Source organism: Dunckerocampus dactyliophorus, chromosome 21 (assembly GCF_027744805.1).
Source record: "Dunckerocampus dactyliophorus isolate RoL2022-P2 chromosome 21, RoL_Ddac_1.1, whole genome shotgun sequence".
Lineage (NCBI taxonomy): Eukaryota > Metazoa > Chordata > Actinopteri > Syngnathiformes > Syngnathidae > Dunckerocampus > Dunckerocampus dactyliophorus.
In genome coordinates, this window is record NC_072839.1 from 14,450,357 (window position 1) to 14,471,983 (window position 21,627).

At 43.8% G+C, this 21,627-nt stretch overlaps 1 long non-coding RNA gene across 1 annotated transcript in view; it reads right to left on the minus strand.

The window, feature by feature from the left end:
* Nucleotides 1-21,627, minus strand: part of LOC129174320 (uncharacterized) — a 41,830-nt gene that overhangs the window by 15,486 nt on the left and 4,717 nt on the right. The window contains exon 3 of the long non-coding RNA XR_008567415.1: nucleotides 18,856-18,908. This is a non-coding gene — a long non-coding RNA (uncharacterized LOC129174320). The remainder of the gene's footprint in view (nucleotides 1-18,855; nucleotides 18,909-21,627) is intronic.

Sequence of the window (21,627 nt, forward strand, 5' to 3'; positions counted from 1 at the left end):
TGAGGAGCCATCATTAGCATACACAGGGAAAAGAAAAATCGGAACCTTTTTTCTCGGAAACTAACACCGGGAATTAGCAACTCTCAAGACGCCATAATTGTGACTTATTTGGAAGGGCAAAATGTTTACTGCGAACGAAACCACTTTGGAGTTTATTTGCTTTCTGCGTTTGCGGCAGCATCTCAACGGGATGAGTGATGAATATTTCAGGATGAGACTCCTGTGTGGTCTCGCTCTGGGTTTCACAATGGGAAGAAAAAGCCCAAATGAGCAAAGCGGGAATCCTGCTGCTGCTGCTGCTGCTGCTGAGGCAACCAGGGAGGGAATTCTGAGTGTGTTGATCGGAGTTATGGTATTAGTGATTTGGACGTAAAAACACACCTAGAGGAACACCTTGTATTCCTGATAGGTTTACAGTACTTGGGCATTATGGCGTCATCAATAGTCAAATAAAAATGTGACAGTAAAATCACTTTAAACAACATCAACATGTTTAAAATGTAATTAGACTTGATCTGGTTGCTCTGCAAAGAAAATCTATCTAGCTGACTTGTCATGTGACCTCCATGCAAAGCCAGTAAGACACTTCTCCCTGCCATGGGGTGGGGGTCACATTGTCTCATTAATTGCGCTGAGTTATCGACATGCGTGCACCAAACAGCTGTGGGAAATTAGGCTCTACTCGGTAATAACACCCCAAAGAGCTCAGCGCAGCATCAGGACCAGCTTTTTGGAGGTAGCCTCAACCCCACCCCAACCCAGAAACAACCTGATTGCCTTGCCCCTTAGCACACACCCTTCGTTATCGCTGTACACAACCAGGCAGGTGACTCATTAGCATTCCCTGGCAACTCCTGGATTAAGAGCTTTGCTTGTGCGGTAATCAGGCAAGTCAATGACCAGCTTCGACCTTCATCGCGCCATCGTTGAGTCGATTACTGCGCGTGGCTCAAGTCCTCATAGGGGAAATTTGATGAAAGGATACAGACCCTATTGTAAATAGGGTTTGCGGTTTATTGTGACTATTCATTGGCACAAAAAAAGTGCGTGTCTACTGTACGGCTTGTCATTCTCTTATCTGAGCGTGGTGATTAGCACACTGAGGGAAGCCTGGATCAGCCTCCATGTTGACTTTGACTGTGCACTTACAAAAGTGACTTTTTAAATCATCTCCCTCATTTGTTTGGAGAGAAGAGGCGCTTAAACAGTCACTTTTCATGAACACCTCCTTCCCTAGGCTTCGCTACACATCTTAAAATAAATCCCCAAGCTCATAGTTTATTTTTCTTCAGCAAATCGGCAAAGATGTCACTGTTACTGTTGCTAACGCTTGGGTCCTACTGTCCCACTGTTATTACTATTACTGTAGTTGTATGTGATATACGAGGTGTGTCACAAAAGATAGATTTTTAATCCCAACTACAAGTTTTCCCCTTTGAAGTAATCCCCCTGGAGTTTACAACACTTTCCCGCCTTCTCTGCCACACCTTCATGTTGCTTCTTCTGGAAGGATTCTTCCAGGATCCTCTGCAGCTCCGTCATCACAGCCATCTTCATATCGTGTTGTCCCGCCACATCCCTCGCCTGTGTTGGCACACTGATCAAAGCAAAGACTGCAGGATCTCTTTGTGGACATGCTAGTTGGTCAGATCAAAGAATGCGATCGACATCGACAATCCTGGAACTTTTCTGACACACCTCGTAGGGAATCTATTATTGGACAAGGTGGACAAGTGCGGAGGTCCAGTGTACAGTCATCCCTTGCTACACAGGTGCTTCAAAACTATATTAATTAGGAAATCATTCTGTTTTGTGGTTGAATGTGGCCTATTATTAGTCAAAAACGGTCTAAATTCCAATTTCTCTTGGAGATAATAAAGTATCTAACACATTTCTATACACTATCAACCACTGAGACTAATTTAAATTTGGCACCTTTAAGATTCAGGGCTGTAGCCCAGCCTCTAACTAATAAATTCATATACCGTGTCCCATCACCTTTGTCCATATATAAATAGTTTGGTTTAGCTAATTGGTGTATTCGTTAATGGAGAGTGACGGCGCCTCACCAGCAGAGTAAAGTAGACAAACATTTTGGACCCCATCAGGTATAGCTCTCCACTCCCGAGCCTTTAATGACGCTCTCATGCATGAGTGAAATATTCATCACAAACTTGACAGCGACCGCTCTCCTTTGCATTCATAATTCAGACGGTGGAGTGGAGATATGGCTTTCTCTAAATCTTCTTGGCCTCCGCCCAGCGGAGCTCACACGTGTCCGATTAATCTCCTTCACTCGTCCTCCGCTTTCTTTAATAGCTCATTTTCTTCTCAGTGTTCAAGTTGACTCGCAGACCGGCTGCAGGCTGCGGCGTTGAGCGACAGGACGTGGAACAAACGTGTCCAAACGTCATCAAACAGCCAATTAGTTCTGTCTGAGGATGCATCACAGCATCTCCTTTATGCTCAGGCATGACAAGGAGCTGTATCACCATTGTATAATTTGTCAAAATTCAGGATTTCTAACTTAAATGCAAATGTAATGGGATTGACAAGAATGAATGGGAATAAAGTGCAAATTGCAGCTTCGCCTGCTACTGGGAAACTTAATGAATTGGAGGGGAAATCAAGTTGCAGCATAATAATGACTAAAACAAGCACATTTTATGCAAATCCACTTGAATTTCTGTGCATTCTTTCACCTTGTTGTGTTACTTGTGTGTTAAATATTAGTCTTACATTTTGAGGTGCAACAATTAATCAACGAATCAATGATTCGTGGAGTATCCAATTAGTTGATCACTATTTTGGTATTCGATTGTTTACTTTATTTAAAAATGTAAATATCCTCCGATTTCAGCCTCTCAAAAATGAATATTTCTTTTTTATTTCCTTAGTCATCCATGATGAAGATCTATACTATCTTTGTGTTTTAGGCAAAACAAGATATTCACATACATCAGCTTTCACTATGGAAAGCAGTGCCTCTTTTCTGAAATGCTGCGGACCGTACCACTAATTGTTTGTGTTTGGTCCATCTAGGGCCTAACCGATGACTCGATTAAGCAAAAGAACAAGCTTCCGATTAATTAAATAAGAAAATAGTTAGTTGCAGGCCTACTTACATTATTATTCTCAATAAAGTTTGCATGGTATAAATTACTCCAAATTTCCAGTTATTTGTCATTAACTTCCAAGGAAGTTGTCCTACTTTTTCCATTTCCAAAAAGCTAAACCTGTCATAGAAATCACCAAAACAATTCACTTTAGGCCTTTATCTTCTGGAGTGGTTTGTTATGGTTAATACGAACTGGAGAACGACTGCTATCACCTGCTATGCTGTCATCATGTGTCCATTTTCTTCCCTGGGCGCCACAATCTATTTTTCATTGGATCTGGAGTCTGGACAGCAAGCTAAATCCCCGCAGAGATTACTTTGGGGTCTGTCAGAAAACTTCATTTCACTGCACCACCAACGTCTCTGAAAGGCTCGGAGACTGGCGTAGCTAATTTATATATGTGGCATCCAAAGTGCCGCATGAGTGACGTCGGGAGTCCGTCAGCTGAGGTTTAATATGCCCTCTTCTCGTCTGAACCCACCCAGTCTGTCATCTGATGCAGAAATAGCAGCTGGAGGGGAAGTTTTACACTACACTCAAGTCACATTCTCTTTAATATCAGATAAAGCAACGTAACATTAAGGAATGGGGCAGGAGGACACAAACGTCAGCAACACTAGCATAGCTATGTGAGCTGCACTATGTTACTACATTACATTTTAACAGCAATATCATGCTACGATCACATGTTTGCTGAAGAAAAAAAGAACAAATTTACAGCTGTAGCTGACTGACAGTTGATAGAGACAGAGAGTAAACATTACCGTTGACATCCGAGGGAGGGCGCTCTAGGGTTGTGGTGACTACATGCTGCCCCTGTACTGAGGATGAAGAATTCAATGGAGTCAGTGCTGTGGGATGAGATCGGGAGTTCGGTGAACTGGCTGGCTTGTCATGTTAATTTAACCTATTTAGCTACCCAGGTATGTTTGGTTATATGCTGTTGTGTAGCTGAATAACTGCTAATGCGTTACATTAACATATCGGACACCTACTCAGCCTATTGTGTTCTCTGTGCTATCGTGTAGTTGAATCACCTGCCTTTCCAGATTAAATGTCTGTTCTTGGTCATGAATTTTGGGGAATAAATTTTGTAATAAATGCGATTTATAGTCCAGTGTGACTTATGTTTTTTTTTTTGCTCTTCATGACATTTTTTGACTGATGCAACGCATAGTCTGGAAAATACAATTTTCCAAAGACAAAACAACTGCACATTTTACTTCCTGTAAGTGTTGTAGTTTTTTGTACATGTAATATACCTGTAGCTGAGAAGCAAGGGGTACGGCTTTCATGAAATGGTTCCCAAAAATACTCAGAGACAAAATGTTATTACTGTCTGTAAGGATGTTGGCTCGAGGACCGCTGAGGTTGACGGTTCAAGACCTCCTACAGGCAGGAAATATGTAAATTGGCGTTAGATGCTAGAGAGAGGTGTCCTTGAGCATGATGCTAAACCTTCAGCTGATCTGGGGCTGTGACATAGCTGCGCTCACGCTGATGTTTCACTCTGAGAATTCCCCCTGGGGGATCAATAAAGAATGTTAAATAAAACTAAGTGGCCATAAATAGGCAGGGGAATGTGAAATGAATAGAGATAAAATATATAGTAGTAATATATAAAAGATGGATTCTTGGCACCCCCGACAACAAACAAGCAGTGACAGAGAAGACACGCTCCTCTTGCAAAGTGAGGCTCAACTCGCAACGTCCACCAAGGCAGACAGGTGCCAACATCAAACAGAGCAGGCTTTGGAGGTTTTCTGCTGCCTTTTTAGCTTGCCTGAGCACCAAAATGAAGAAATAAGAGGAAGGAAATAAGAGGCAGGCAAAGGACGGGTGGCAGGGTGGGGTGACAAGATGAGCTAGCTCGAGCTGACTCGTATGACTTAGCAGCGGTGGCGCGATGAGAGCTGACAGGTCGACGGCGGGGAGGGGGAAAAAAAAGAAGAGAAGGTGTCCTGCAGAGGATGAGTCCAACTTTTGTGACAAGCTCTGCCGAGGAATGATGGGATTTCCATGTGGTGTCATCACATTTGCATGCAGGACAGCTGGAAGCCTTACGTGTCCCTTCATGAGGTTTTTAAAGGGTGTCTGTCTTGTCCAATCATCCAGGTCATGGTGGCGCACAACAGTTCAATGGGAGGCAACTGGACTTATTCTTGGAGGGGCACGATTGTACCAAAAAGGGTTGTTGTTGTTGTCTTTCAGATGGACAGCAAGTCAATCGCCTTATTTGTTTAGTTTCCTTCACAAGCATATGTGTGGTACAAGAAAACCTCCAGGTGGCCGTGATGCACGTCAAAAAACGCCAAATAGAGGAAATGAGACATCAAATCAGAGTTTCTCCACAAAGCAAATAGTTAACAAGATCCACACCTACATTTTTATTTTTATCCGCTAGACTCAATCCCTTATCTGCAAGTTCTTTCTGTAAAATCTACAGAAGTGGTTTGGCTGCGGGACCCATCACCCATAATGACAAGCGCTTTTCCAACTCTAACTTCTCAAATATCTTATATTTAAAAGGGACTGTTTGGAACACAACGTGAGCTGCAGTATTGAGATGGTGTCCTCTGTATGGTGCGCTCTCCAGCAGATATCTGCAGCTGTGTGTCAGCCAAACGGCATGTTAAGTCCTTCCTCTTCTGCTCAAGCTTGACAAAGTCGCTCAAAAACATACCAAGCAAGCGACTAGCATGGAAAAGAACACAAGGTGCATTGAAGGACAAGGTTGTTTTGGCCAGGCACAGACCCACAACCCACTGAAAGCAATTCCGCGATACACCAGTTGAGAATCATTGACCTACACAACCAAACACATTCGAGGAAAACAATACATTTTTGTACAATTCGGTTTTTAAGGAAAATTTGCGGTAACATTTTGCCTCGATTTTGGTACAGTGATAAACTAGTCCATTTGCTCTATACTGTATCGTTCCACGAAAACGGGTGCTCAAACAAAGTACCCTGTGTGGCGGTGACAGACTGTCCATTCATTTCTATTGAGTCTGACTGCTGAATAAGCACTTTGACAAAGAAGGTGAAAAACACGACTGAATTCGATGTACCTGAGGTCCGCATCAACACTAAAGTCTAGGTCACAACCGGTCGTCTACGTGCAAATGCAAGAAGCGGACGGAGGGCACATGTGTGAGGTGCCAATTTTCAAGCTGTACACTGGTCGCAGAGGTTCTTTGTCATGTCAAACAAACTTTACAGGCATTTACGTTTTTTTCAGGCTGCAAGACAAACTTATGCCGTTCGTACGTCTTTGTGCGTCGTTCATATGGCCAATGTGTGTCTTTCATACGTTTTGTTGGTGTCCAGTTTGGGGAAAAATGTCATTTTTTTCATACGTCACACTTGGGAACTCCTGTGTGGGTCATGTGCCACATGTGCACACCACATAGCGTGGCCAACGCATGTCCACATCCTTCGTACGTCCCCCATGCGTGTTGAGAACTTATGGGCACCACACACAGGAGACGACAAACAACTGCGATTGGCGAAACTGTGACCAGCTACGCCATAAATCGGAAGCCAAAAAAAATCATAATTCCGGTTTTGACCTAAGCTTAAGTTGCATCCATTGGTCATTTCTAATTATTTCATCTTGTTTTCTGCATGTAAAACTATAATTCTTCTCTATAAAATGTAGTGTTTGACAATATTATTTGGTTTCTGGAAAGGATTACTTGGACTTACATGATTTTCTATGGGGAAAAATTGCCTTTTGTTTTCAAACATTCCTGTTTTTGTTGAACCTTTTGCAAACCAACATTTTGACCTATTTGTCCTCCATAGTGTCACCTGTCTGGTCATCTTCCCCCTCATTCAGCCTCCAAGCTAGCAGGTCCCAGCGGGCGGAAGGATGCAGGCTAATGAGTGGGACCACAGGGGTCACAGCACCACCGTCACCTCTTCTCATGCGTGGTAATGAGACTGGGTTGGCCCCGGCATCTCCCCACCGCTGACCCGGGAAGAAACATCACCCCCACTTTCCCCGACGTTGCTTCTCAAACCTCATTAATTGGGATTCAACACCGGAACTTTCTCAACACGCCTTAACTGGGAGTCTAATTAGCCAGCAGTGCTACACCAAACTTTGAGCCAAAATCAGTGACTAGTGGCTGTGTGTTAAAGTACAACTGTATTGCATTATAATCCTACAAATGGAAATTGTCATGGGACACCACATGGAAGGGTTGGTGGACCCAAACACAGGCAAAGAATTAACTAGATTCTCGTTTATTTGACTCTCAAAATAGCTCCTAGTTTACTCTCAAAGTAAAAGCTCAGACCTTGCAGATAGCCAAGGACAAGAAAAGAGAAAGAACTCGTCATCAAGCCTCACTAGAGCGCTGCATTATTTGGAAGGAAACCATCTTCTTTCTAACGAGCCGGTTATTCCTGCCACTTTCTTCGGCTTTCTCCTGGGAGAGGCTTCAAAATGACAAAGTAGAGTGTTTGAAAATCGATCATTGACACTTTCATCTGTGATTGATGTGGAATGTCTTACACCGCCCACGTTTCACATGAATAGCAGCACGAGGAGCGCTGATTCCTCCAACTGCACATCTCTTCCTGGGATTATGGAAGCAGAATAATGGTTCAAAAAACTGACTTGTTAATTCTGTGGCTCAACAGTAGACATGACCCACCATGACTCCATGATCCTTCACATACATGTGGAATTTTAAAGGCTTTGATTTTATCAATGCTTGAATGTAAAAAAAAAAAAAAGAACAATAGAGAAATGGCAGACTGACTATTCCCGAAATGTCACACTTCCCCACATGAGTCAAGATGGCGACTGATAACGGCGTTCTCCATCTCCAGGAGCACATCTGCATTTAAATAAGTCGGACAACATGCAAGCCAAGCATGCCAAGCCTGACACAACCTGTCATTAAAGGTCCCCTATTATGAAAAAGTGGCTTTTTAATAATGATGCAACAGTAATGTGTCCCTGGTTATGAACACCAAACATGGGAAAAAGCCATCATCTCCCTCACTTGTTTGCTCCACCTTTGAGGGAAGAGGCACTCAAAAGGAAAAGCTTATAAAAACCAGGCTTCGCTACACATTTTAAAATGAAGCCAACTATCTGTCAGTCATCTACAGATGCAAGAGCTTGAAGTTTGATCATGATTTTCTTCTTAACCTGCATGATGCTGCTCTTCAAATGTGAGTGTAATGTTAACACTTTAGCTCACACAGCTATGCTAGTTTAATGTTCCAATGTTGTATGTGATATATGGCATCTGTTATGTTGGACAAGAGTTATAGTGTAGGTGTAAAAAGTGGACAAAGTAGTGCTTCTTGGAGACACACTCTAATGGAGACAGGAGTGGACAAACAACTCAATAGCATTAAAGTTACAGACACAAAATGTGTCACACAAAAAGCACTTTTCTAAGTTCCAGCATTTCAATTTGTTTAAAAAAAAACAAACAAACTATAACACGGGAACTATACAATTCATGCGTAATTCTCTGAAAATGTTTTCGAAAAGCGACAAACGCCCGCCCTTACATCCAGGCCCACACTAAACAAACGATGAAAACAACATTCCTGGTGTAGGGAGTAAGTTGTTATTGGAATGTTTGCCTTTGCAGTTCACCATGAATCTTTTCCGGCTTATTCTTTTAACAAGGATCCGCGGTCATCTCTTCCCAAGTCTGTGGGGGCGTGTTGGCGCACCACTGACCTCTCGCCCGCTCCCCCTTCCCTGCCAAGCTTGTTAAGTGCCACAAAAATGTAAACCCTGCAGAGGCATCGATTAGCCGGTGACCTAGCGTGGCTTTGCCCATGTGACTTTTGAAAACATGTTGTTTTGTTTTGTGGAGCTAATCAGGTACGGCTTGAGGCTTAGCTAAAAGAAGATCTGGCAGACATGGTGTGGAGTGGATGATTCCAGAGTCAAAGTCCAAATATTTTGGATACTTTAATATTTTAAGTTGCTTGGTTCAAAAGTCAGATCTATGCGTTTGTGTTCCATTGCAGTGGTCGGTTGACAGCCATTTTAAACACAAAATGAAGGCGCCCCATGCAGTTGTTTGTTTGTCTCTGAACTGCTGCATCATCAAAACATGCACCCCTAGTGCGTTGCCTGTGCTATTATTTTAAATACACAACATGGTGAGGCTTTTCAACCCAGTAAGTCGAATTGACTTGAAATTTCTCACACATCTCAATGCACTGTAACTCTAGGGTGTTTAGCCGAATCACCACCAAACTTAGCGACTAATTGGCCATTGGTCTAATGGTTATAAAACTTTGAGGATATCCTAGCACAGCACCCTCAAGGGGGCCAAGTTTAGTGTTTGTGTGGCCCGTGCACCCTTATTTATGTTCATATTATACTGTATATACTGTGGCGAGTCCCATAAGAGCTCGTCAGAGGAACTTCAGCTTGCCCAAAGGAAGAGGCTCTTTAATTGGGCAAGTAATAGCCAACACTGCATTCACAGGGAGCTTGTCAACAGTGAAATGAACGGGGGGAGTCACTAGACTGACTACAATCATGGTGCAAACACAAAAAAGACAGCAGAACACGTAAAAGGTAACGAAAAACACTCATAGGGCAACTACTACTACTACTACTACTACTAACTCTAAGCACGCAACTTTACCAACTTTGCACAAAGCAAGTGCCACAAGGCATGCTGGGAAGCCAAAAGCACTCCCGGCGACGCAGTTTTTTATATTTTGAAATACTTGAGCCCAGCCTCTACCTCCAGCCGTCTCTGGGTGAGTTGAGTCTGAGCATGTCTTCCAGTAGGGAGGCCCCCCACACATATCATTTGATAAAAATAGGACCCCTCTATAGGGAGTGTATTTGATTTTAGGGATTTAAAAAGTAAGGTGACGCATCCTTTGATGACTAACGGTCTAATTGTCAGTCATGTTTATGCATGTCAGTAATTAAAATGGTCTCTGTTGTGCTTTTTGTCTATTTGAGCCATAAACAGGCCTGCCTTTAAAAGATAATAATGCGGCGTACGCGTGGATAATGTGATTACTTTTTTTGTCGAGCAGCGTCGTCATCTGACAAATCTTTCTCTCTCTCTACTGAAGAATCCCATCATCAAAGTACACGATGAATAGAAATGTTAAAAATAGAGAAAATCAATGAGGCACATGGAGATAGACAGAAGCTGTTTGAGGCAGCTCGCTCGTTGTTTACTCGACTTCCAAAGAGCGTGCTCCGGCCTGCCGCCTAATTGCGCTCCCCTCGTTTAAGCCCATTGATTGCTTTCCCTGTCCCGACGTGCGCTCATATCAGCCGGAATGGAAGGACGCCTGTGCAGCGAATGAGATTGCGTCCTTGTGTCAAGGGTAGTTGCTTAGTTTGGACAAGTTTCTCTTTGAGGAAAAGGTCAAACGACGAGCGCCGTGTTGTCACATGTTATTTATGGGTGTTCCGCGACAGATGGGTGCGGCGAAGGCCTTTGTTTAAGGATTCAAGGCTGCTCTCTCTTGACATTTTCGGGACGGTCAAAGCGGAAGGCGTCTATCAGATTGCAAAACAGTCACCCTCCCCAAAAGAAATTTATGGGACCGCTGCTGTTTGTGAGCGCTTCTACGAACTACAATCCAATATTGGCAGAGGAGAGTTTGGCACAACTGATGCTGACTGATTTTTTTTTTGCCCCCCCTCATACCCGATGCTCGCTGAGGGGCGGGACGGAATAAATCAGCGTCAAAGAGGCAAGCTAATGTGAAGCATGCTGTGGTCAGTGACAGTATGAGTGATGACAGCATTATTGAGCCATAAAGTGCCGTCAGCCAATATGACAATAGTAATGGTACGCTTCCTAGACACATATTTGTCTGGCCCGGACACAATCTATATGTCAAACCGCAGGGAAGGAAGTGAAAGACAGCCAATAACGTGCGCTTGACTGGCCAGCGAAAGGACATGCATGACATTTCGTCAAACAACGACGTCGCCGTCATCGTCATTATCGAGAATGCCGCTAATTAGGCTGTTTGTGCCATTCAGAAGCCATTCATTTAACACCAGAGCTTATTATGGTGATTAAAGTGACAGCAAATGGCAAGCTGCAATTAGGAGCTCGTCCTCACAGGGAAAATAATCATCAACAAATGGAAATTACCATGAAGGAACATTGTCAGCAAGAAGAGCCTCGTCGTCAAAACATTGCGGATCCTGAGGAGACGTTTACATGCTGATACTGGGGAGTTCAGGATCGGGGCATTTCTTACAAGAAGCTTATGTGGGTTTGCTGTTTTCTCCACTTATTTCAAACCAAAACTTAGTGCATATTCTCATAATTTACCCTTTATATACTGATGCAATACATGGTGTAGCAACTGAAATTATACTAAAGGCTTACTGGCTTCTCTAAACAGAAAGGTCTAGTGGGCCACTGTTTGGATGAAAATGTGTCTAATTATGAAAGAACTGCCGACTGTTCTTACAGACGTCATACTTACAACCTTTACATACAAGGAATTTCATCTCCTCAGTCAGCATGTATTCTTCCATTATCCTCCTAAAATACTCCCTTCCTGTACAGCCTCTTAATTTTGAAATCTCCTATGGTAAACTATTTTCCTCTCAGTCCCAAAGGTCCCACCATAAGCCTAGGTCACAGCCGGACATGCGTTTTTTTTGACCGTGCAATTTGTGGCATTCCTCAAATCAATGCTTTGTTTTTGTTTGTGGAGAACGTAGTTGTGCTGACCATGAAGGAGTAAGATCACCGCGCCCCTCTTTCTCCCCTCCTGCCGGACTCTTCTTCCACTTATCAAAGATCGGCTCGCAGGGAAGCCCAGACTTCCCTCTCTCCGGCCAGTTCGTCCCGCCCCCCTCGGCGGATCCCGAGGTGTTCCCAGGCCAGTTGAGACAGTCTCTCCAGTCCTGGGTCCTGGGTCTTCCCCGAGGCCTCCTACCGGTCAGACGTGCCCTGAACACTTCCCCATGGAGGCGTCTGGGGGGGGCATCCTGACTAGATGCCCGAGCCACCTCATCTGGCTCCTCTGAATGCGGAGGACTCCAAGTTTCTCCCGGATGACAGTGCTTCTCACCTTATCTCTAAGGGAGGGCCCAGCCACCAAACTCATTTTGGCCGCTTGTACCAGCGAACTTGTCCTTTCGGTCACTACCCAGCTCATTACCATAGGTGAGGATAGGAACATAGATCGACCTCCCCAATCCGATACTGGATAAAATTCAGGCTGGTATCAGCGATACCGATCTAATATTGATACTTTATGCAAATACACCTAATGTGTCTGGTAAATTTTAAAAAGTAGTGCACGGTATTTCCAATCATAGCAGAAGGAATACAAGACGTCATACTAATTTACTGATTTATTTTAAACCCTAAGTATATTGAGCTAATATACATATATATTAAGCTAATATACAAAAACAGAAAAAAACGTGCTTTGGCCACACTAATTATGTATGTGGGGTACACGTGTGGCACACGACACACATAGGGTACCGCGAGCGCGACATACGAAATAGGCATTTTGACAAACCTGACACCGGCAAAACGTACGAAAGACACATGTTGGCCGTACGGACAGCGTGCGTTAAGAGTGTCTTGCAACCAGAAAAAAAACGTAAGCGCCCCGTAGAGTTTGAAATGACAAAGAACCTCTGCGACCAGTCTACGGATCACAAATCAGCACGTCACTCGTGTGCCCTCCGTGCGTTTCCTGCGCTTTTTGCACGTAGTCTGGCTGTAGGAGCCCAAACAACCGGTTGTGACCTCTGCGATAGTGTACATGTATATCACATGCTGTCTAATGAGCTGTGTTGTCAGACGCACAAACATGTTTGACAGTTTGTCAGAGAGAGTGTCTCCACGAAGCGCTATTGTACTTGTATAATAGATGCCATACATCACAGGCAACAACGGAGTGATTAAGGAGTGCAATAAACCTACACACTTAACACTAGCAAAGCTACACAGCAAATTGAGGAGTGTTAATTTTTTGGTGGTGATGAGAATCTTGAAGTTGGAGTGTCAATCTTACACTATTTGGAGTTGATCTAACACTGCATTTTCTTAAAAATGTTAAATTTAACACTAGATCATGAAAGTGTTGTAGTTAAAATGGAGTGTTGAAAATGTTTAAATCTTGTTAGTGTCACAATAAAGACATTCAACACTTTCACACTCCATTTAACACCTAACAGTGTTCAAGCGTCTTAAGCTCGGCCCACGGACATTTCATTTAGACTCCACCCCTCACTGCACGTTGCTGAAATGAAAAGCAGATGGAAGAAGTTGGCAATTAGGAATCATTTTGCATCAGTAGGTAAGTAAACGTTTAAATACTGTGGATGAACTAATGAATTATGTTGTACCTTGTTTCGACATAAAAAAACGTTAGCCTTTGGTGTGATCTTTAAGACTAATAAACTGAGGCAGATGTTTTCACCCAAAGCCTTTGCTAATGTGAGCTCGTGTTTTTGCTAAGTTATATTTTCTATCTAGTGTTGCTGTGAGCTGAGTTGGCACTGACTGTGCAACATTTGGCAAAGTAAGTAGTGAATGCGTTTTTGAAGCAAAACACAATTTTTTCAAAAGGTGTGGTTAAAATTTTTAAAAATCTCAGTCCTTTGTCATGGCATTTCACTATGAAAATTATTATTTTAGAAGATCTGCATTTGGCCCTACAACATCAAAAACAATCTGCAACTTGAAAGGCGGGGAGGAACGTGGTCAGGCATGATGTCTGCAAGCATCTTCCAAGTGTGTCAAGTACCAACTGGGTGAGAAGTTACGGTACAGAGTACCATGTTGGTTTGTTCACATGTACTGGATGTAGCTTTGATCTACCTGTGTTCAAGAAGATCTGTGATATAACAATACACAAAGAATGTGCTTACATAATAGCCTGTAATGTAGAAACGATGTACGATGATGACCTGTTTAACACGTACTGCATAGAAGACCAAATGCTTGAGTTTTCTGTCATGTGTTTAAATGAACTGACTCATTTCAGACCATATGACAAGCAGTGCTCCAATGACAATTGTCAAAGAGCATACATAGTGCCCTACTGTTATACAAGGTACTGTCTGTTGTAAATTAAATGTTTTTGAATAAAATGTATGAAGCAGTCAACTAGTCATTTTTAAAAAAATTTAAAATTTTATTTTGAAGTAGTATATTAACACTTTTATAGTGTTAATGTTGCAACTCCTTTGAGAGTATTTAAATGACACTATAAGAGTTAATAAATGACTCTTAAGAGAATTAATTGTGACACCTCACACTAGTGTTAAATAAATGCAACACCGGTCGGTGTCAAGGAGTGTTAAATTTTAACTACCGTATTTTCACGACCACAAGGCGCACTTAAAAGTCTTAAATTTTGTCCAAAATGGGCGGGGCGCCTTATAATGCAGAGCGCCGTATGTGTGTACCGAGTTCCAAAATCTGTAAGAAAATCGGTAAGTGTTGCTGTGTGACTTTTATGACTGACTGGGAGCCTGCCGACACGCTGCTTGTATAAAGGAAAGGAAAGGTGGACGTGACTGAGGACGCTAAAGGCACGCCCCAGTAGTTATATCAGTATATTTTTATTATGAAATGGCGCCATCTATCCATCCAACTACATCACAAACATGGACGACGTGTTGCTCACTTTCCACATCCTGGTGAACCACACTGTAGAGAAGACCAGCACGGTAGCGATACACACAACGCGACACGAGAAGTCGGCTTTTACTGTTGTGCTTGGTTGCCATGGTAATGGACAGAAACTGCTACCTGTGGTAGACGCTGACGCTGCCTAAAGAAAAGTTTCCAGCCGGACCAAAGCGGCTGGAAGGAGAAAATGGCTGAGTGAAGTGTACGGAAAGAAACCGGATGTTTTTTTTCACACGCGTCACCACAAATGAACCTGGAGCTTAACATTATTCCGGGAGGCTTGACGAGGGAACTCCAACCGCTGGACATCGGTGTAAACACAGCGTTTAAAGTTACGTTGCGAGCGCCGTGGGAGCGATAGATGACAGCTAGCGAACACTGGAATGCAGCGCCGTGCTAGTTTCACAATTTGTGAATGGATGTAAACACGGTGTTTAAAGTTACATTGCGAGCGGCGTGGGAGCGATGGATGACAGCTAGCGAACACGGCTTCACTAATGGATTGTGAATGCTTGGGCTAACGTATCTGATGCACTGTTCGAGCTTTCACAAAAGCCAGCATCATTTCTGAGGCGCCGCACGGCAACGAGACTGACTGACAACGACGACAGGTAACCTGGCGTGTTTGATGGAGAACTTGCCCCGCTCTTCATTTGGGATATAAAAGATGAGGACTTTGATGGATTTGTGGATGAGGATTTATCAAAAATAACGTGAGTACATTGTTAAATACTTCAATAAAGTACAACCCAACTCAGTTTTGCTCTCGCTGGCTTTTTAAAAACATACAATAGCAAGCATGCTAGCGTATTGTCGCGTCGTTCCCCAGCGTGCTTTGCGGTAGTGTTTTGGTGCGTCGCTGGGGAGCACTTCCTGTTCCCCAGCGTGCTTTGCGGTTGTGTTTTGGTAGAAAATGCTCTTAAAGTTACATGTTTGAGCCACATAGTTGTTAGTTACTGTTCTGCAAAAATAGAGGTAATGTCTTGTCTGTGTTTGCGTTGCTGTGTGATGTTTTTAGTTGTGCACCATGACTTAGACTGTTGTGTTAAGTGATGACCATCCTGATTTCAAGTGGGCTTTTTAAGTCGGTTTGTGTTACCATGCATACGTATTTTATGACATGAAAAGCTTCAGAAGGGGAGCAGTCTTGTTCATTCAATCATTGGCTTGAACACGTCAGTCATATTATGACTATTTTTGTCATTGTTGTACAGATTTCTTAAACTCCCCCTCAGTCGAGAGACCGTTTATCCAACTGGTCTCACTTCCACCGTGTCCATGTGTCAAGCTTGTCGGCATTAAAAGGCTGAAAGCGTCCCCCGTGACTCCCGTGGTCCTTTTGGAGTGGCCGGCGGCCTCGATAACACCGGGCCCTGGCATCACGAGCGCATAGTGACATGGAGATAGAAAGCATATTGGATTGTGTGTTAGCGGGCCGATAAATGACATGAATCCTGCGTGCCAGTCAACAGCAGATAGCAGGTCATATTAAAAAAAAAAAACAGTCCAACCCCCGAGAATAAAGATAATTACTTTTGATAAAGCACAACTGGGGAAAGGGTAAATTGATAAGACATAGCGGGGCAACCAAGCGCTGTTGACACTGATGTTCCCCCACAGAGACAACACACTGTAGTTATATGCGTTATCACAGGTTATGTCACACTCTCACAGATTTTTTGTTCCACCAAAACAGTCGTGCTAAGTCGTGCTAAAGCACAAAAGTTGAGTAGCAAATGTAAATGAGAGCTGATGTAAACATTTCCAAAGCAACAAGAGAACCAATCACATTCGTACTTGAGGATTCTTTCATACAGAAATCCCACAGAAGAAAGGAACCCCAGCAAATGCAGGATATTTCCACAAACCCCAATGAGATAGTGGCAGCATCAGACAGAGACGTTAGCTCCTTTCACGTAGACCCTTAACAGCAGTCTTTCAGTTGTGTGGGACATAATCAAACGACAGGTTATTTGGCTTCTGAGGTGGTGTTCGAGGTGTAAGAGTCAGGACAGTGCCTGTGTGAAAGCGTACCCGCAATGTCTGGACGGGATTGTCAAGTTTCCTCCCGTCATGTCCGAGACTGCATGTCCCATAAACCATTGCCCGTGAAACGTTCACATGGCCTGATTTCATTATCACTGCCATAGCAACAGGAAAACCAGTCGGAAATGTACTTGAGTACTCTTTTACACAGAAATCACACAAAATAGCTACATAAGAGCGAGCATTTTTACATACAACCCCACGAATGTCGGATATTTCTGCCCCAAGTGTTGGACAATGTTAGCCTGTGGTGCTACCTCCATGTTGGCAGGAGAACTTATTCTCTGCCTTCTGTGTTGAAGCTGTTTATATTAAAGAGACACGATTTGCAAACAAAACAAATGCAAGACTAGGGCGGTCCTCATCGTGCTTTGTGTTACTGTTGGACTTTGATGTCGGCCTCGTGATTTCCCAGCAGTCTTGAGTGCATCATTATGCTACAAATACACTTTTCAAAGTCTGTTTTACTTTGTGTCAGATTTAGGCCTGACTTTGAACCCACAATGTGACCACAAAGGTCTCATGGCGTTACAGCGGCGAGGACTAAAGCTCACCTGGAGTTGGTGTGATGCGTTAAAGTCAGCCGTCAGCGGGCTTCATCCATCACTGCCCCGTCGTAATCAAATGGCGGAATTATGAAAAATGGTGGCTGTTACAACAGGATGGCTGCCGAGACGCCACTTCATCAGACACCCCGTCAGTTGCTTCCCATGCTAATTTTGTGCGGCACCAATGAAGAATTGACTCCCGAGCACAAGTTTATCCAAAGCGTGGCCTCGCCATCCGCATCTATAAATCACTGATGCTCCTGCGTACTTCCCCATCCCGTGCCGTTTTGCTGAGCCAAGCTTTTTATGGCGGTCCTTTCAATGAAATTAGCCGTAATCTCATACACGTAATGATTTTCCAAAGCTCAAGAGTGGCCAATTAAGCTTAACGCACACATTATGACTGATCAGCACAAAATGATGCTGGCGAGACCGCAGGAGACCACCAGCAGTGTGTGTAGTAGAACGACACACAAGGGTAATGTTGACATTTTGTGCTCTCTCAGGCATCCGTCCGTCACAATCAAAATCATTGGGGAACTTGTTTTAACAGAAATACTGGCGGTCATATTATATCAGTGGGGCGGCTTAGTGGTAGCGGCCAGGTTAGCAGTTACTGCACGTATTAGCTGTCAGTTATCAGTAGCCACTTGTTAGCAGTAAAACACTAGCCATCAAGTGCTATCAATAACTAGTGAGGAGTCACATCAGTTCTTGCTCTTCTTGCAGTTGTTGCTGGTCACATTTATTTTAGCAGTCAGGTTAGCGGCTCCAAGGTAGCAGTCTTACGTTGTTTAGCAGACATGTTAGCAGTCAAGTGCTACCTGTAAATTGCTTGCAACACTTGCAAGGAGTCCTGCTGTCCTCAAGAAGCCGTCAAAGCCTTGTCTTTCTACTTAGCAGGCCAACTTCCTTTTCTATCTCTGCTATCTCCGAGCCAATTAGCATCACGCTAAGCTGTCCAGAAGAGAGCCAGTAAGAGAAATATGCAAGCATGTTAGTATGTGCACATCTCTCTTGTGACACTGAAGTCATTTGAAGCCATGAAAAAGAGATTTGAAAGAGGGGGGAAGGAGAGAAGGAGCACATTTTATTGAAGTTGGGATCCATGTGTGTTTGTCAGCGGGGGCTTGGAAATGCTCTATATCCTCCCCCCCGCATCCATCCCTACAACGTTTGTCCTCACGAGCGCGCTTGGCTGAAATGAGCCCAGATTAGAGCTGCTTTCACACATCCATCTTCAAAGTCAGCATGGAGAGACTATCACTGTTCAAATCATGGAAATACACACAAGGAAGCACTGCAAGTGTATTTAAGGCTGTTTGATCCTAATACTGTATGCTCTGACTGTGTGTCCACCAGCAAGGCCATTGGTCTTCTATTACCACTAGGGAACAGCACATGAACGCTATGCTAGTACTTACCGCCTCATTACACACATATTTTTGTCAATTTAAGTAATTCTCAGTGCTTTGTGTCAGCTACTAGTCTACATACCTATTTCATGATCCTTCTGTGTTCCATACATCGCCCAGCTGCAGGAGTACTGCCTGAAACAAACCCACAAAAAACAGAAATGATTAGACAAAAAGGGACATCAATCACTGCACAACGATCCTCACTCTGTGTCAGAAACCCCGCCCACTCTCCACAAACATTTGGCTCCATTTATGAATAATAAGGAACAGAATCTCACTTGTATTATTATTATTATCATCTCCTTCTTGTGATAGAGCATCGTACTTGTTTAACACTGATATTGGCTTTTGATGCTGCGATTGATCTTCTTAAAATGTATTAGCAAATGTTAGCAAGCACGTCCTACTGGTCGTGTGACCGCAACTGTTGCCAATTACGTGCTTTTCGTTACGTGCTAGTTCGTGGTCACATGATAATTAATGTTAGCAACCACAAGTTAGAAAATGTTAGCATTCATGTGCTAGCAAATGTTAGCAATGTTGTCTCAGTGGTCACACGTTAGCAGTCGTGCATTAACAGATGTTAGCAACAGCCAACATCTGCTAGTGGTCGTGTCTTGGAAGTCAAATACTAGCAGTCCCATGTTCGCAAGGACCTGCTAGCAGTCATGCATTAGCAAATGTTAGCAATCAAGTACATCACATGGTGTATCGGAAAGGCAATGTGAGCAGCCATGTGCAAATGGTCACGTGTTGGAGTGGTCTTATGCTGGCGGTCTTGTGTTAGTGGCCATGAGTTATCGACAACATGTTCGCAATTACAGATAAGTGGTCACATGTTAGCACCCGTTCACCTGTTAGCAGATGTTAGCAGTTGCATGTTGGGGGCCACAAGTAGTAGACATGTGGTATGTGTTTGTGGCCAGGTGTTAGCAAACACGTGTTAGCAGTCACACAAGTCACCTTCACATGACATCGTAATTAAAGTTATTGGTTTTAATTTGTTTTATGATGTGTGTTGGCAGTTTGACCCTGGAACAGACTATTTCTATTTTAGGGGAAAAGCGGTTGAAGATGGAAGACAATAAGGGGATCTCCCCTGGTCCAAACAGTTCTTGACTACGCCCCCCAGGCCACCAACTATTGCTGGCATCAGTGATTCCATCAGGTCAGCTTGAAGGTTGTATACCAGCGTTTGACACGTGTTTATGTCTACTTCCTTCATTGGATTATGAATTTGGACACGGTTGCCCGCGGTGACTCAAACTGTCTTTGATGGCAGACATTTTAATGAAGCGCATAAAGAAAAAGTCTGCAGGCAGTCAGCTGAGAGGATGCTTCTCCTTCTGTGCGGCGACGGTGATGATGCTGAGATGTCGCTACTCTGGCCTTGATAAGACTTCCCATTCAATTAGACGCGCGGATGTTTTGCTCTGCACCTAATTTAAACTTCTGGGAGTTGTCAGTGATCCAAAAACGAGACAAAAAGCAGTTTTTTTCTCCACTTGATGATAGCTTAGAGACGTTTTTATTGCCGTCTTCTTTGTTGTGCGCATTCCGTCTGATTGCATTTCAATCAGGCCGCTGTGTAACATTTACATTTCTTCAAAGAGACTCGCCGAAGTGTTTGCACGCTTTGAACTTTGACAGCAGACATGTGAGGAGTACGGGAGGAAGCGGATAACTATGGATGAGCGGAAGCAAAATTGTCCTCTAGCTTAGCGCTCTTGTTAGCAATTTAGCATTATTTAGCACCAGGAGGAGGTTATTTTCATGCAGCGATGCGGGAATAATAATGATGTCTGTCAAAGCAGGTCGTTGATTGACGGCCTTGTCATAAGCGCATGCACGCGTGAACGAGTCATGCATTTTATAGGCGTCGCCGGCTCGGCTCGGGGAGCGCGATATGTAAAGTCAAACATGCGCGTGCATGCATTTGATGCATTATGAAAGGCCCGGCAGACGGAGGTCTCACAGAGCGCACTTCAACGCATGAAAGAGCGACGGCCGCCTTTGGTCCGTTAGCATGCGGATGAGAGCCTTGGCCAAGATGGCCATTAGATGATGGGGGAGTGGAGATGAATATCAACACCTCGCTAATCTTCTCCTTCACTGTCGCAGCACACTTTGGGAGATTACACTCCAACAAGAACACTCCAAATCTGTTTTTCTTACTTTACATCCCTCCATGCACACACTTGACATGTGCTCACATCACAGAAGAAACATTACGCCCTCAGGAAGTGGGGAAAGTTTAGACGGGTCTATGTCAGTCTCACGGATTCTACTGCTTCTATGCCCCTGCGTCACTGGTTCTAGGTCGCCACCTCACAGGTTTTCTGTTAATTCTACTGGTTCTATGTCAAGAAACTGATCAAGTACTTCAGGACTGCTTTGGCTGCACAAACTGGGATGTGTTTAAAACTGCGGCGGGGAGGGAAGATTGTACTGTTGATTTGGATGAATACGCGTCTGCTGTTACTGGCTACATTAGCACATGCATAGAGACTGTTACCACCACCAAGTATTACAGAAAATACCCTAATCAAAAACAGTGGATGAACTGTGATGTAAGGGCTAAGCCACGTGCTCGTTCGTCTGCATTTGTCATGGGCACCACTGAGGACTACAAAAAGGCCAGATATGACCTGAGGAGATCCATAAGAGAGGCCAAAAGACAGTACAAACAGAAGCTGGAGGGCTGCTATTCCACCTCAGACCCTCAGCGCGTGTGGGCGGGGCTCCAGCACATCACAGAGTATCGACAGCGGAGTAGCGTAGCCACATCCAGCCTAACCACACTTCCAGACGAGCTGAATGAGTTCTATGCCCGCTTTGACACCCAAACTCC